Raw genomic sequence first — 15,518 nt, forward strand, 5'->3', positions numbered from 1 at the left:
AGGATATTTGACGGGTAATTGGCGGGTATTTTTCGCGGGTAAACGGGTTTCGCGGGTATGGATAGTAAGTATCCAAACCCATACCCACGAACTAAATGGATAGTGAATTGCAACCACGAAACTATCCGTGGATATCAAATGGTATCCAAACCCACCCTAATGGGTTCGGGTTTTCGCGGATATCCGCTACCCGCGGGTAGATTGCCATCCCTAGTCGCCTTGTGGCTCCTAGGTTCCTTAGAATTCGCCACTGCACCCGAGTTATCACAATAAATTATGATACTCTTAGGCAAATTAGGGACCACTGCTAGATCCAAGAGGTAGTTCCGGAACCATACAGCCTCCTTAGCAGCTTCAGAAGCAGCAACATATTCGGCTTCCATGGTAGAGTCTGCAATGCATTTTTGCTTTGCACTCCGCCATGATACGGCTCCACCTCCCAAGGTAAACACATAGCCAGAGGTAGATCTCTTCTCATCCCGGTCAGTCTGAAAATCCGAATCGGTTTAACCCAAAGGAGATAGACTATCTGATTGGTAAACTAGCCTATAATCTCGAGTCCTCTTTAGGTACTTGAGAATATGCTTTACCGCAGTCCAGTGTCCTGGTCCAGGGTTCGACTGATATCTTGCAACCATGCCAACGACATAGCAAATATCAGGTCTCGAGCAAAGCATTGCATACATGAGGCTACCTACGGCGGAAGCATAAGGTACCTTCCTCATTTCCTCAACCTCACTAGGTGTCTTAGGACACATGTCCTTAGACAGAGGAATGCCATGTCTGAAAGGTAGAAAGCCTTTCTTGGCAGCTTGCATGCTAAAACGAGCAATCACAATATCAATGTAGGACGCTTGAGATAAGCTCAACATCCTTTTCTGGCGATCACGGACAACCTTGATCCCCAGGATGTACGCTGCATCTCCTAAGTCCTTCATTTGAAACTGTTCGGATAACCACTTCTTTATGTCCGATAATAGCTCAACATTATTGCCAATGAGGATGCCTCTTCCTTCTTCAAGGAAACTGTTTAGAAAAGCGGTTTTGACATCCATTTGCCAAACTTCAAGGTTCATGTGGGCTGTTATGGCAAGGAGTATTCGGATAGACTTAAGCATGGCAACCGGCGAAAAGGTTTCATCGTAATCTATACCCTGTTCCTGGGTATAACCTTTCGCCACCAGTCTAGCTTTAAAAGCTGCGACTTCGCCATCCGAATCTCGCTTTCTCTTGTATACCCACCTACTACCTATAGCTTCGAAGCCATCAGGTAGTTCAGTTTTCTCGTATACATCCATAGCAGTCATGGATTCTATTTCAGAAACCATGGCGTTGTACCAAGAATCCGCATCTGTATCTTTCATCGTTTGTCTAAAGTTATCAGGGTCGATGTCCTTTTGTTCATCAACAGGAAGAAGATCCGAAGACTCTCCCAAGAACATAAATCGATCGGGTTGAACTACAACCCTCCCACTACGACGAAGCGGCGGTGGTACAGCTGTGACAATGGTTTGTGCAGTATCCTGCGGTGCATTCACTTGCACACTTGGCTGGGGTGATGGAATCGCCTGTCCATTGCCTTCGATTTCTTGAAGGACAATCTCGGACCTTGACTTATGTTCATTTATATAATCCTGTTCCAAGAATCGTGAGTTGGTGCTAACAACCACTTTCTGATCCTTAGGATTATAAAAATAAGCGCCTTTCGTTTCCTTAGGTGTCGCAGCCCGAAATCCCGACGCTAGTAATAGCGGGGTACGAGTATCGATACGACTATTTTTAAAGAATAAAAGATAAGATGTATAGGCCATGCATCAAGCGGAAGCTTGCATCAAAAGGTGTTAAGGAAATCATCATAAATGAACCCAAGGGTAAAATCGTCAACGTCGTATAACTTTTTAATTATCAGGAATTTCACGAACAAAAACAAAGCGGGTATAGCTCATTTTTCATAAGGAAGCATAATATGCAGAGTATCGCAGCAAAAAGGCAAATCGATTACATGTATGAAGACACATAACCGTGAGTAAATTGCTTGATTTCAAAAGAAAACAAAGTATCTCAATCCTCAAGACTCTATTAACATGAAGGCAATACGGAAATATAATTACATCGATTGAAACATTTCCCCCACTAGCACCAAACCAATCTCGCTCCTCGCTTAGCCTGCACATTTAGAAATACATGCAGGGCGTGAGTACATAATACTCAGTGAACAAACGCCGAAAAACAAGAAAGGTGCTCCTAGAGCTATAAATTGAACTTGGCACAGTTTTAAGCAAATCACAGGGATTTTGGTATAAATATACCTGTGAAAGCTGAATCTCAAACATATGCATCATAAATATTCAAATGAACGATTGCGCAATCAAAATACTCAACATGTAAGTACCACATCTACAATTTATCACCAAAGGTACCGAGAAGTAGGCCTCCCTCTCGAGTACCGTGACCGGCCGACCCGAAGACGGCTCACAGTCACCTCTGTGCACAAAATCCCGCTTGTGGCAGGACCGAATTCGTCTCATCAGTAGAGGGTAACATACAAGCTCAACATCAAAAATTGGCAAGTCAAACAGTTCTCAAATATCATTTATCTCAAATCATTTGATAAACTCATAACATCATCAAATCATTTTAGAAAGCTCATACGATATATGTATACTCAAAATATTGCCCACCTGAAGTCCTTCGCTAATCCTGGAAAGAAAATCAGGCAACTTACTTCTTCGTCTCGCTCGGGCCTTCATATATCATCATCACATCGTCATCGTCATCGAAGGTTCATGTGATAAAACAAACCTTAGTCAGAAACTCAATTTCTAAATCCAATCTCATCTTAAACTATAACTTCTCACTCCACATCTATTTACCCAATAAAACTCAATCCCTAGGCATACTCGGCTTCTAAGGATTCACACGTCCTATTTTCGACTTAACTCTCAACTCGGCTCAAACTCAGAGCAATCAAGCACATAAACAAGCATAAACACTTAAGCATATGAAGAACACACATAAACAAGTCAAAAACAAACTTCACTCTGCACTGACCCAACTTCAAAACCTTACCAGACTCTGTACAGAACTCCCCTGGAGTCGTAACATATACCAAACGAAACCTCTTTGAGTTTAGTTTCATTTAAAAAAAAGTAGGGTCAAAAACCCCAAGTATTTTAGGAGATATAACTGTTTTACTACAGTCTACCATATTCGGCAGTTTTTAGCAACCGAACATTTTGATTTTTGAAAAATAGTAAACGTTGTCAAAAAGGTCTGAAATTTGGTGGTTACTTAGCTAAGACACTCAGGTCTCAATCATAAAAGTTTGGATTCCATAACACTAAGTAAAGCTACTGGAAAAGGTGACTCTATTAGCTACTCACCGAACAATTTGGCAGAACATAGCAGTTTTAGTTTTACATTTTATAAAAATAGTAAACGAAGTCCAAATGACTTGAAATTTTACCGGTATGCTGAAGACTCTCAAATATACTTACCATAAACTTTTCATGGTGTTTGGGCATCAAACACCCCTCGCAAACAGTAGGTCAGTGCGTCATGAAAAACGACTCCGAAACATACACACAAGCAAACATGCTCAACTCAACATTTCATCAAGGCAAACTCATCAAAGCTCATTTTAAGCACTTATAGCACTTCAAAAACATTCAAGTGCAACATAATACTCATAATACTCAATCTCGACTATTTTCTTTCATCATAAACTCAAATCTCATGGAAAACACTTCAACGAACGTATCAAACAAATTCTCTTTCATTTTCATGCTCGAATTTACTCAAATACTCAAACATGATCTTTTACATCATATAACTCATTATACCCATATTTATTCTCTTTATATCATGTAAACTAGATTTTAATGAAAATCCATGTATCAACATAAAACTCTTAACAAAACATGACAAAAATTCACATAATGGTCATAGAGCAATTTAGACCTCATTTCATCAAGCATCAAACTCACATCATACAAGAACTCAAAAACTCATACAAACTAAACTATGTCAAAATTTTATTTAGCCTACAATAGACTTAATCAAAGGTACAAAGACACTACTATCATGCTTAAAAACATATATCTTAAGCCAAAATCACTTAATAACACATAGACCCAAAAGTCCTAATTTTTTTTACTAAACTAAACTCTTTGAAAATTTATAAACACATATGAATCTTTAATCCATTCATAGATCTATCATTTTTAACCAATTAATCTCACATATAAACCATCAATTTACATATAAGGGCATAAAAACACATATCCCTAATTTTATTAAACTAACTCACATCAAAATCATCCATTGACATCATATACCCAAAATACTCCATCAATCATCATCATATACATCTCATGGACTCATTTACATCATCAATTTATCATTTAACTCATTGACTCAAAAGTTTCCATTTTTGGGTAAACTAACTTCCATCGAAGTTTCACATCTGAAGGCACATATTTCACAACATACATCAATCATCAACAAACATCATATAAGTCTCATTTTTCACCCCAAATCAAGAAAAGAAAAGGAAAATTTTTTGAAGGGTTGAAGACCCACTTTTTTCGAAAATTTTGAAATAGGGAGGGGGTGATTTTCTTGCTTCAATCATTCAAGAAAACACACACACAACATCCTTCAAGCAAGATATATGGAAAAACATGGTCACTTACCCAAATTCTTACCAAAGTTCACACTTTCTCACTCTAACTTTGGAGCTCTTCTTCAAGGATTCTCTTGATTATAAGTGGCTAGAATGTGTTTATGGAATATTTTAGAGTGGATTGAGGTATTTGGTAATATTTTTGGAAGCTCCGAAGGTTTTCTTTAATGGAGGAAAATGGTGGAAATGAGAGATGAAGGAGATGAGGGTGTTGGGCGAAAATGATGAGTGAGGGAGAGAGGTGGAGTGGCCGAAAATTGTGAAGTGAGGGAGAGAGAATTTACTTTGTAAGATTTAAATTGATCTTGTGAATCTTAAGGGAGATTTGAAGATCTTATGAAATATTTTGTGATCTTAGGGAATATATGCAATTAATGCATGATCTCTCTCACTCTAATCTCTACACTTCTCTCTCCAATCTCTACACTTCTCTCTCTCTAATCTCTACACTCTCAATCTCTACTCTCTCAATAATACACTCTCAATCTCTACTCTCTCAATCTCTACACTTAGCAATTTGAGGCATTTAACATATGGTAGAGAAATTAAAATAAAGTGTGAGAAGGGTGATTAAATAAAAATCACAATAACTATGGAAATGTTACTCATTAATAAGGTACCATAGTATAATTATTCATGTGACCAAAATAAAATAATTATAGCACTAATATTAGTGCACTCACTCAATTATAATATTCCTCTTCGTAGGAAAAATAATTTAAAAATATTATGCTTGGAAAAATTTTCATAAACCGGCATCATTCGATTTCTCGATAAAATAAACCACACTTGCTTTGGAAACTTAATCAAATTTCCAAATGCTAAAGTCTCAAATAAAAATCATAATAACTTGGTCATAATGACACACGTAACAAAAATCACATAATCAATCAGTCACGTAAATTCACATAACATCACATCAAAGCAGTCGGCAAACACAGACAAACTAGACGTCTCTCTGACCGACTCTTCTCATCAAGCTTCTCACTCTTTCTTTCTCGACTCTATGTCAACTCATTATTCCTATTTTCTTAATAGGTCAGTCAATCTCTGATAACTCGGTATCTGGTAATCTATTCCCGGTAGTCGGAAATAAAATAAAATCTCAACTCAATTCAATCAGCATCTCTATCTCAACTCATTTCTCAAATCTCATCACTCTAACTCCATCATCGGTTTATTCACTCGTATCACTATTTAAAAGATAATCGGTCTTATCTGTTCATTAAAAAAAATAGTCTTGTATTTCGTCATCTCAGTACTCTTTATAGTGCTAAGACACTATCTCACAACATAGGAAAAGTACGGGGTGTTACATTAGGGTATCCTATAAACAGCATTAACTCGCATCTAGGCTCCAATTTCTTCGCTTCCTTGTCTAGCACGTATGCAGGACAACCCCATACCTTTATATGGTTCAAGCTGGGCTGACACCCTGACCATAACTCGATAGGAGTTTTAGGAACCGATTTGGACGGTACCCTATTTAGCAAATAAACCGATGTTTCCAAGGCATATCCCCAAAACGAAATAGGCAATGATGCATAACTCATCATTGATCGTACCATTTCCATAAGAGTTTTGTTTCTTCTCTCTGCTACACCATTCTGTTGGGGAGTACCCGGTGCAGTCAATTGGGATGTAATCCCACATTCTGACAAGTATTGTAAGAACTCGTTTCCGAGGTATTCGCCACCGCGATCAAACCGCAATGACTTGATAGATTTACCCCTTTTCTTCTCCACTTCTGCCTTGAATTCTTTGAATTTCTCAAAGCATTCAGACTTGCGTTGAAGTAGGTAAATATACCCAAATCTTGAGTAATCGTCAATGAAAGTGACGAAATACTCATACCCTCCACGAGCCTTTGTGGACATCGGTCCACACAAGTCAGAGTGAATAAATTCTAACACATGCGAGGCCCTATTCCCCTTGGCCTTAAAAGGCCTTCTCATCATCTTTCCTTCTATACAGGATTCGCAGGTTCTAAATGGAACAGCTTGAAAGTCTTTCAAGACTCCATTTGAAACGAGCCTTTGGATCCTATTTAGATTGATGTGGCCTAACCTTAGGTGTCACGCATGCGTATATTGTTCATGAGAATAATACTTCCTCTTATTCGGATTAGGACAGATTTGTGATGTAGATGCAACATGAACAGAATTTTTAATTGGACATGTAATAGTATAGAGAGAGTTGTTCAAAATTCCAGAACAAATAGTCATGTTATTTTTCATGATAGAGACGCCTCTATCAAAAGTAACAGAAAATCCATCCAAAAACAATTTTGAAACAAAAATTATGTTCCGCCGAAACTCCGGCACATATAAAATATCTCTCAAAACTAAAATGTCATCACCAAAACATAAAGATAAATCTCCAATAGCAACAGCTGCGACCTTCGACGCATTGCCCATGGAGATGGTGATCTCATCACTTTCCAGCTGCCTTGTCGGCTTGAAGCCCTGCAAGGTGTAACAAACATGATCAGTTGCCCCCGTATCCACTACCCATGAATGAGTAGAAAATGAAGCTAAACATGTCTCAGTTACTAGAACTTGTGACGTACCTTGTCCCTTTGCCTTGAGCATCGAACAATCTTTCTTCCAATGCCCAGTCTTGCCGCACTTGAAGCACTTTCCCTTTCCCGTCGGCTTCTTCACGCCACCGGTAGGGCCGTCCACTTTGGCTTTGCCACTCCCACTAGCTTCGTTGTCCATCTTGCCCTTTGGACCTTTCCACTTCTTCTTCCTGCCTTTCGACGAAGAAGTAGGTCCCTTGGCAGCGACAAGAATCTCTTTCCCTTTCCGCGTGCCCATGACTCCCTCCGCCGTAACTACAGCATTCAACAACTCATTAAGAGTATAGTTGACCTTGCTCATAACGACATTGAGACGGAAGTTCTCATAAGATTTTGGGTGAGTGTTGAGGATGATATCGACTTTGGCTTCGCCTTCGATACCCCCTCCTAGCAGATCAAGCCTGTCAAACAAATTTATCATATGCATGACATGATCAGGCACAGAACTGTCATCGCTCATCTTACATGCTAAGATTTCTCTCATCATGTTAAAGCGGGCAGATCTTTCGGACTCCCCATAAACCTCAGAGAGATTTAACATGATCGTAGTCGCGTCGTCCATGCCCTGATGCTGGAGTTGCAAAGTTTGCGACATAGTCATCATAATATAGCACTTGGCCATATTATTCGACTTGTGCCACCTCCTATGCGCCTCACGTTCCGCATCAGTCGACTGATCAGTTAAGGCCGCGGGACGTGGAGTGGTAAGCACAAAACTGTTCTCATCAGTGTCAAGAATATACATTATGTGGCGTTTCCATTCGGTATAGTTAGGACCGGTGAGAGGATTGCTAGCTAGAATATTAATTATCGGAGACATAGACATATCTGAAAGTAAACAATTTAAACATGAAAGCATATAGTTCGTAACAATAATATTGTAACCTTTTGATAAAACAATATTAATGAAACCTCCAACGGCTCAAAGAATTCCATGTGCAAGCCACGTGGGGTGGACAGTTACACACGAACTCCTCAACCAGACTATTCACCTAGTCATTTAATTTCCATGTCAACTTAACCTTTTGACAAAAGAAATTAATAGTTGGCACCTTAACTAGACCATATCATCATCAAGAAGGGACTCCTTGGGGAGTTGTACATTGTACTTGATATGATATCTAAGCAATGACCATATTTTAACCTTGAAAATTAAATTCTCGAAATTGACATACTCACTCGGACCATGCCGCTTTCAATTTAATTTTCTTGGTTATCTTATTTAATTTCATTCTCAAAAGTACTTGTGAAAATTACACAAGTAAGCCATGTGGGGTGGACCGTTACTGCATAACTCTCACTACTTTAATGGTTTAAATATTTTTATAGAAACCTCTTCTGACAAACTTATGAGAAACAAATACGAAGTAAGCCACGTGGGGTGGACCGTTACTCATATTGCTGAACACTTTGTCTAGAGACCGCATGTGGAGGTCTATATAATTTTAAGAATAAAAATTATTTCAAAATAACCGCAATCTAACTTTGAAATTAAATTTTCGAATTTGACATACTCACTCGGACCATGCCGCATTCAATTTAATTTCTTAGTTATCTTATTTAATTCCATCCTCTAAAGTACTCGTGAAAATTATACAAGTAAGCCACGTGGGGTGGACGGTTACTGCATAACTCCCACTACTTTAATGGATTTAAATATTTTTATAGAAACCTCATCTGACAAACTTATGAAAGAACAAACATGAAGTAAGCCACGTGGGGTGGACCGTTACTCATATTGCTAAACACTTTGTCTAGAGACCGCTTGTGGAGATCTAAATAATTTTTAATCATCCATAAAATTATTAAGCTTAGTCTTTTTTCTTTCAAAAGGTTATGCTCAACACATAATCCTAAACATGCTCATCTAGAACGAAACATGTAAAACATGGTCACAGAATTCTAAAACATGCTTAAGAAAAACGATAAACCTAGCATGCTTGTCTAAGCGCAGTTAATAAACACATATTAACAACCAGAGACGAACAAAAGCAGGTAAAGAGCATAAGGGATTAACACCACGGCATGCAAAGAACAGAAATAAATAATCAAAATTCTTCGTGACCCATTCGTGGAATCCCAACATCTATTCTATTTTAAATAAAAATAAAATAAAAGGAAAAACCAAAAACTAAAACTCGGCCCGAACACATTAGGCCCGTCTTTGGAAAAACTAGGGTTTGGGCCCCCTAGGGTTTGAGATACGCAGCTAGGGACCCTAGCTGCCACCGCCACCTCCCAAAACAGCCCCCTACGCTCGGCAGCAGCCGGCCGCCGCAGCAGCCCGGCGTGCCAGCCACCAGCGCGAACGACCGCCCGGTCGGCAGCCCACCAGCATCGTCCGGCAGCAGCAGCAGTCCAGCGCCTCCAGCAGCTCCAGCGCACGGCGACAGCAGCGGCAGCAGCTCCAGCAGGCGGCAATAGCAGCGGTAGCGCGCAGAGCGCGCAGGCGCGGCCCCGGGCGCGCACTGCCCCTGCCGGCTGCTTCCCCGTCGCTCGCCCAGCCCCAGTCCGCCTCGCCTCGCCTCCAGCGCACGTCTAGAACTGAGAGCAGCAGCGGCCGCGCGGCGCCTGCCTGGGCACGCTGAGCACGGCGTGCTAGCACCCGCGCGCGCGCAGCCCCTCGGCGCCCGCAGCCCCATGTGCCCGGTTCCGTGCGCCGCCTCCTTACACCGTTCATCGTCGTTGAATCGTCGCCGTTCTTGTCTCGTTCCTCAGTTTTACAGATTACTATGGAAAAACAAATACAATTTGAAATCCTAATCTAACCACGGATTTTCTCGCGGTAAAAATGATTACAACGTCAAACGACGTATTCCACGAATCAACAGACCACGAAGAACAACAGCAGTAAAAACAACGCACATTATTAATCGTACATAAATTAATAATAGAGCCAAGAAATTAATCTTGGGCTCTGATACCAATTGAAGGATTATTAAATTGAATTAACGTTCTGTTTGTCCGATGATCGTTTCTTGGATTATTATTAATTTATCATACAACGATTAATCTTAAACATGCTCCTATGAATTTAACAGCTGCACGTAGGTGTTAGGAATACTTACTTGTAAAGCGGATGCAGAGGTCGTTGATAATCATATCAAAAGACTCCAGTTTTGATCTTCTCGACTGTATCCCGCTCAGCTTTCACCGTTGGATGGACAACGAGCTATGAAAGTCCCAAGGTGGAAAATCCCACACGTTTCCTGCGCCTACCAGCTCTCTCAAAAACTCTAATTTTATCAGTGTATATTTTCTGAGAGCTGACAACTGTATTTAAATAGAAAATACAGAGGGAGGGGGCGCAGGTTTAGGGCTAGGGACGATTTCCAGCTCTTTCTGGGCTAGGAGACTTTGGGCCAGTCCAGGGACCAGATACAAGGAATAAAGATGGGCCTCAAATAAATTAATTTATCTATGGTCAACCCAGACCATAATTAATTTATAAATATCAGTTCATTCCACTTGAGAACCGATACTGACTTACCCATTTATTGCCGGTGATGAGTCGGGGCTTGTATTTAGACTTATTAAATCCTCATATTTAAAATATCCGACATTCATTAATTAATTATAGCTCTGACAGCCTCAATTAATTAATCTCTTTGTAATCCTTAAGCAGTACCACTCAAAACTTATTATTGCGCCTGAACTTAATCAACCTGCAGGGTTTAGCGCAATAAACATTATTGAGCTCCTTAAGGGAATGTCATTATCCTATACGGATACGAGTACTAATACAGATAATCAAATATCATATATTAACCGCTATCACCCAAGATACAGAGTTCTCAAGTTACTATATAACTCTCACCCATAGTAAGTCAAAGTGATAAGCAAATCAATATATATATCTGAAATCTTATTAGTATTAAGATCTTATAAGTTACCGAGATCTTGATTCTTCACTTAAGTCAGATAGAAGAATACATCTCACTGTGGTCCTATCAATACGTTATGACGTACCAGTATAGATAAGTAGTCAAGACAAACTACTTCCATCTATACCGCAGCCTAAACCAATAACTTGTCCTAGAGTTATTTCGGCTATGATTATATTATATCTCTTAAGGTTATTCCAATTATACGGTCTTCTGTGATCTACAACACACCATATAATCTACTTATATAGAGATAAAGAACATACATATACAATCATGAACCCAATCAGATAGGAGATAAAATAGTGAACACAGGAATTATTGTATACAAGCATAAAACGTTCTTGCTTTCAGTATACAAATCAAACACTCTTCTAGAACGCAACACGTAAAACATGCTCGCAGAATTCTAAAACATGCTTAGGAAAATGATAAACCTAGCATGCTTGTCTAAGCATAGTTAAAAACACATATTAACAAGCAAAGACAGAAACAGCATGCAAAGAGCATAATGGATTAACCCCACGACATGCAAAGAACAGAATAAAAGAAATAAAGTTCTTCGTGACCCATTCGTGGAAACCCAATTCTAATCTATTACATTTAAAAAAAAAAGAAATACTCAAAAATGAAAACTCGGCTCGAAACAACTCCATCATGCCCGTCTTTGAAACTAGGGTTTGGGAACCCTTAGGGCTTATCTCGAGATTCGTGTGCCACCTAGGGTTTGGAACCCCTAGGCGGCGCTTCCACAAACACTTGGCAACAGCATCATGCGGCGGCACCAGGTAAAACCGCGCAGCCCCAAGCACCTAGCCCGTCTGGGCAGACACAACATCAACAGCCCGGAGACACACATGTCAGTGCAGCGCAGCCCGGAGGCGTCAGCACATCAGAGCATGCCAGCCCGGAGGCGTCAGCGCAGCACAGCCCGGAGGCAACAGCGCATCAGCACAGCAGCGCAGCGCAACCCGCAGGCCAGAGCAGAGACCACTCAGAGGCCAGAGCAGAGAACGCTCACAGGCCAGAGCAGAGACCGCTCACAGACTAGAGCAGAGAACGCTCACAGGACAGAGCAGAGACCGCTCACAGACCAGAGCAGAGAACGCTTACAGGACATAGTAGAGACCGCTCACAGACCAGAGCAGAGAACGCTCACAGGACAGAGCAGAGACCGCTCAGAGATTAGAGCAGAGAATGCTCACAGGCCAGAGCAAAGACAGCTCACGGACCAGAGTAGATAGAAGGAATAAAGATGGGCCTCTAATGAATTAATTCTTATTATCAGCCCAGATCATAATTAATTCATAAGTATTAATTCATTCCACTAGAGAATCAATTCTGACTTACCCCTTTATTACCGGTGATAAGTCGGGGGCTCGTATTTAGACTTATTAAATCTCCGTATTTAAAATATCCGACATCCATTAATTAATTAAAACTCTGACAGCTTAAATTAATTAATCTCTTTGTAATCCTTAAGCAGTACCACTCAAACCTTATTATTGCGCATGAATTTAATCAACCTGCAGGGTTTAACACAATAAACCTTATTGAGCTCCTTAAGGAGATGTCATTATCCTATACCGGATACGGGTACTAATACAGATAACCAAATAACATATATTGACCGCTATCACCCAAGATATAGAGTACTCAAGTAAATATGTAACTCTCACCCATAGTAAATTAAAGTGATACATGAATCAACATATATATCTAAATATGTAACTCTCACCCGAGATCTTGATTCTCCACTTATGTCATATAGAAGAATACATCTCACTGTGATCCTATCAATACGTTATGACGTACCAGTATAGACAAATAGTCAAGACAAATTAATTCCATCTATACTGTAGCCTAGACCAACGACTCGTCCTAGAGTCATCTCGGTTGTGATCTATTTATATCTCTTAAGTTTATTCCAATTATATGACCTTCTGTGATCCGTTAATCACCATATAATCAACTTATATAGAGATAAAGGACATACATATGCAATCATGAACACAATCAGATAGGAGATAAAATAGTGAACATAGGAATCATTGTATACAAGCATAAAACGTTCTTGCTTTCAGTATACAAATCCAACAATATTACCCTTTCTTTGACATTCCTCACACCTTTGGCACATCTCAAAAGAATCTTTGAAAACTGTGGGCCAATAGAACCTACAGTCCAGTATCGAATAGAACGATCAAGAGAAGTCCCTGAAGTTCATTTGACCTACCCAAAAAGAGACACCAGCTAACTTGAAGACCCCATCTACATCAAGACCTGTGAGAAGGATGAGCATACCATCCGAGACGGGAAGATCAGAAGTGTTGGAGCGGTTGGCTTAGATTGAGGAAAACTAGGCCGCATTGAAGGAAAAGATGGACGCCACCTATGAAGCCCTAATGTCGTTGATCGTAGCTACCGTCGTGAGGTACTCTGCCCCCTAACAAGTTTTCTCTCTTTTTCGTTTTTTGTTTTTTGTTTGTTTTCATTTAGGTCGTTAGTTTTTTTAATTTTTTAGTATATTTTAGTTTTAGGTTTGGGGTAGGCCTGTGTTGCCAACCATTGTTTGCTATTTTTCGATTTTTGTTTGTGTGTTGTGTTGTGGTCCATCCGATTTCTCCACCCAGTTTGCCCGAGGTAAAGTGTGTTGGTGGGGAAAGGGGATGGCCACTACTTTATTTTTTGTGTGTTTATTTCGCCTTACATACTCACTCACTTTGCCTAAGGCAAAGTGTGTGAGTACAGAAAGCTATATCTGTCTTTCGTGGAGTTCTTGGTGGTGCATGAGTTGGCCCTTACATGACCCACTTTGCCCAAGGCAAAGTCTATGAGTGGGGGGCCGCCTACATGACTTTCGAGTCTCTCTTTTCTTTTCTTTTGTTGTGTCGTCGGCATGTTAGGATTTATTTTACTATTTTAAGCGTGGAGAATAAGGTCAAGCAAGTTTTTAGAATTTGTATAGTTTTTTGCGCGATTGTATGTAGATAAGTATGATGAATCGATTTGAGCATGAACCTTGTGAGTTTTGAGCCTAATTGTTGTACATATCGTGACCAACATATTTTTATTCTTGTCTGTGTATATATATATGATAGTGCATTTTGGGCATAACTAGAACTTGCATGCTACTCTTAGTAAAGGCTCTATTGATCTAGATGATAATTGCTTAGATGACTTAGGCTAAAAATTCTTTCTTATTAGCCCACTTAAGCCAAAACGTCTTACCCACTATTAATCCCTTGTGAGCCCCTTTGAGCTAAGAACAAATTCTTTAGAGTCACTCATAAAGATGCCCTGAATCTAATGGCCAACCTGATCAAAAGGACTTAGGATCATAAAAATGAGAAACGGGAAAACAAGAGCAGAAAATGGGGGAATCATGATGGGCAAAATACCAGAGCAAAAATAAAAAGATGCTGAAGGCCCACATATTGAAGAGGCAAGAAAAAGAAAAAAAGAATAAGGACTTAGAAAATATTGAAAATCAAAAGAAAATAAGTCAAGGTTGTTATGTGTTATGGCCCGTAAGAAAGGGCAGAGATCTATCTAGGCAAAGACTATAAGCATATTGGCCAGTAAGTTTGATTGACCTTAGCCCAGATCCAAATACTTTCCACCTTTTGCCTTAAGCCACATTACAACCAAAGGTAAGACCTAAGGATAAGTAATTAGAGTCTAGACTAGGGAATGGAGATAGAGAGTGCATGCAAGCCTATGGTGAGCCCTTGATGTGATCTGTCTTGAGCGTAAACAGAAGCCTAAACACATGAGAAATTGAGTGCTGGAAAGGATTACATCTTGATTGCTCATTTCGAATTTTGACTATCTGATAATCTACGCATTTTACTCTCCATGTTCGAAAATTCTTGTTTCGGCAATGATGCTCTTTATAGTTTATTTTTCCTATTTTGCTGACCTGTGTCTTGATTCATTTGTTTTGTCTTTTCAGGTAAGTTGCGCGTCCATGCTTGAGGACAAACATAGTTAAAGTGTGTGCGTGTGACGAGCCCAAGTTTTCTGCTATTTTTATTTGTTGTGTCTAAGTGTAGATCGAGTCCGTTGTGTGTGTTTTTTCTTATTTTTGTGTCTGGGAGGAAACTTATTTGGTCAGGGCCTCGTGGTGTTGGATTTGTATACTGAAAGCAAGAACGTTTTATGCTTCTATACAATGATTCCTGTGTTCACTATTTTCTCTCCTATCTGATTGTGTTCATGATTGCATATGTATATCCTTTATCTCTATATAAGTTGATTATATGGTGATTAACGGATCACAGAAGGTCATATAATTGGAATAAACTTAAGAGATATAAATAGATCACAGCCGAGATGACTCTAGGACGAGTCGTTGGTCTAGGCTGCA

General features: G+C 39.8%; 1 long non-coding RNA gene across 1 annotated transcript; it reads right to left on the bottom strand.

Annotated features, from left to right (window-relative positions):
• Positions 1–1,936: 1,936 nt before the first annotated feature.
• LOC131024639 (uncharacterized) lies at positions 1,937–4,885 on the bottom strand. The gene is made up of 3 exons (XR_009101964.1): positions 4,695–4,885; positions 2,682–2,744; positions 1,937–2,166 (listed from the first exon to the last, which is right to left on the bottom strand). It is a non-coding gene; the product is annotated as an uncharacterized LOC131024639 (long non-coding RNA).
• Between the last annotated feature and the right edge of the window lie 10,633 nt (positions 4,886–15,518).

The sequence above is a fragment of the Salvia miltiorrhiza genome, chromosome 5, assembly GCF_028751815.1.
Source record: "Salvia miltiorrhiza cultivar Shanhuang (shh) chromosome 5, IMPLAD_Smil_shh, whole genome shotgun sequence".
Taxonomy (NCBI): domain Eukaryota; kingdom Viridiplantae; phylum Streptophyta; class Magnoliopsida; order Lamiales; family Lamiaceae; genus Salvia; species Salvia miltiorrhiza.